The sequence below is a fragment of the Pyrus communis genome, chromosome 11 (genome assembly GCF_041283825.1).
Source record: "Pyrus communis isolate YQ-2024b chromosome 11, ASM4128382v1, whole genome shotgun sequence".
In the NCBI taxonomy this organism is placed as follows: domain Eukaryota; kingdom Viridiplantae; phylum Streptophyta; class Magnoliopsida; order Rosales; family Rosaceae; genus Pyrus; species Pyrus communis.
The window spans coordinates 20731897-20734289 of record NC_142575.1 but is presented as its reverse complement, the minus strand read 5'-3'; the positions used below and the strand labels follow the sequence as shown (position 1 = coordinate 20734289).

Genomic DNA, 2393 nt, shown 5'->3' with positions numbered 1-2393 from the left:
TAATTTTTTCCAAATTTTTGTCATTTTCATTGAGTTTGAGATTCAAGCATTTCACATTAAATAAAAGGAAAACTAATGAAAATGACTTGAAAACTTTGAGTTTTAACGATAAAGACAAAATAAAGGATAAAGTGAATAATACCAGTCTTGACTTTTTAGTGTAAAAATGTAGTTTTTCATTAAAGTGAACAGTACCAGAAGTTTTTCGTTAAAGTTCTATTAAATAGAGTTATTAAGTTATTTTTTTTGTTAAGAAAAGTTTAGAGAAACCTTTTTATTAAAGCTTCCTAATAATGAGTGGTCCATAAATTAACTACCACGCTAATTATTTACCATGCCAATCGTGACAAAGCAGTGCGATATTAAATTGCTTCTCCATATATCTAATGGCTCGTGGAACAACATTTTCCAAACCCATAAGCATTTTCATTCAACGTTCTGTGGATCGAGTAGTAGTGAGATATCAGCTTCTAGCGAGCTCGGTTTTGCTAGTGCAGATACGAGTCATAGAAAATAGCAGCAGTGACTAGTGAGAGAGTCTGCTATTATATACCATATGGGGCGTTGGGTGAAGATTGTGATGATGCCCTGCGGAGAGTTCTTGGGGAGAAAATGGAATTTACAGGACCTAGTCATAGCGAGTACCCTTTCGTCGATGCACTTTCTTTCTTTATTTGCACCCTGTTATTTTGCTTGGGGTGCATTTTGGGTCGCCTTTGCACTCCATATGTTAACCAGTTTAGGAGTCACTCTGTCATTCCATAGAAATCTTTCACACAAGAGTTTCAGGCTTCCGAAATGGCTCGAATACTTATTTGCCTACGTCGCAGTTCTATCGCTTCAGGTACATTATATATATGTGTGCGTCGTGAGCAACGTTTTGTTACATTTTAGCATCATTCTGTGCTTAAATAGTAGCTTTTTTTTTTCTTGCAATATTATTAGGGAAAATGATGAGTTTGGTGTGTTGCACGTATATGCAGGGTAGCCCAATAGAATGGGTGAGCTAACACCATCACCACCACCAGTTTACTGATACACCGAAAGATGTTCATAGCCCCATTCAAGGTTTTTGGTTTAGTCACATTGGATGGATCATCGATAGCGGTTCTCCGTTTGGAAAGGTAGCAACAACATACACAACTATATATACACATACCCTACCAGCATATGTCGTCGAACTATTAAATTAACATTGGAAATTTTGCCGTACGGGGGACTAAAGAACGTTCAAGATTTGAAAAGACAGGCCTTCTATAGGTTTCTTCACCATACTTATGTTATACATTCAGTTGTTCTACCTCGAAGTTTATTATATGCCTTTGGCGGCCTTCCCTTCCTGGTTTGGGGACTGGTGAGATTATTAATTGCTTCCTCCTAAGTTTAGCTTTTTATCCCCAAAAGAAATTTGTTTACATTATTGTCACAAGGCCTTGTACATAAATTCCAATTCAAATCAATGAAAAAATTGCACAGTTTCTATGTGGCCACATATATAAACCTCACTTGCAAAAAATGTGTTGCTCGGTCAAAAAGTTCATTTCATAGACATTATTGCACCCATATAAACCTTACTTACAACTTTTGGATGGAGTTTAAACTTGAGATTTTAGCTAAAATTGTTATGATATGAATGATTTCCTTCTTATTTGGTAGCATGGTGATCGTTGACTATCAATGATTTATTCTTTCCCTTTGTAAAAATATTTACTTAGCTGATTTGTAGGGATTACGGGATGTGATTGTATGTTTACAGTTTGTATAAAAACTCTAGCCTAGCTTGTATATTTTAATGAATCAATACAGAAGATTATTCATTCTGCCATTCCATTCTTAAGATGGTACCAGAGAGTCCAAGATCCTAGGACGTTTTCTTTTTTTCCTTGGTTTCTCTTCATTTTTTTTTCTTCAGTTTTTCTTTTGAGCAAAGTCGTCATTTTTTGCCATGGGAGACTCCAAGTTGATAGGAGCATATTCATGCGACTTAATTAGCTTGTTCTCGTGCATTTATGTTGTGTTTACTTAGCTATTTTAGTGTTTAAGGCTACTTTTGTGTATTTTCAGATTATAAGGCCAAAGTGTGCAAGAAGATGCAAATTGGAGTATTTTGGACCGAAAGAGGAATGAATGAGTTGAAGATTTGAAGAAACGACGAATTCTTACTCCAACGATGAATTCTTACCAAAACGAGGAATCCTACTCAAACAAGGTTTCTTACTTGAAGTAGGAAAGTTAACCCTAAGTTTCCCGTTTTGGTAACCTTTCCTAATCTAAACGTCCGTATTTTCTAGCCACTTTGTAGACCTTGTAGTTACTTTAGGATACAAAACGAAGGCCCTAGGCTCCTTATCCATCCTTGCCGTGCCCTTTTATTTTCTTCCCTTCCCTTGCCG

The 2393-nt window shown here is 36.1% G+C and overlaps 1 pseudogene across 1 annotated transcript; it reads left to right on the top strand.

The window, feature by feature from the left end:
* Nucleotides 1-430: 430 nt before the first annotated feature.
* LOC148693060 (palmitoyl-monogalactosyldiacylglycerol delta-7 desaturase, chloroplastic pseudogene) lies at nucleotides 431-1381 on the top strand (annotated as a pseudogene). The gene is made up of 3 exons (XR_015953587.1): nucleotides 431-844; nucleotides 984-1122; nucleotides 1209-1381. The product of XR_015953587.1 is annotated as a palmitoyl-monogalactosyldiacylglycerol delta-7 desaturase, chloroplastic pseudogene (transcript).
* Nucleotides 1382-2393: the final 1012 nt, after the last annotated feature.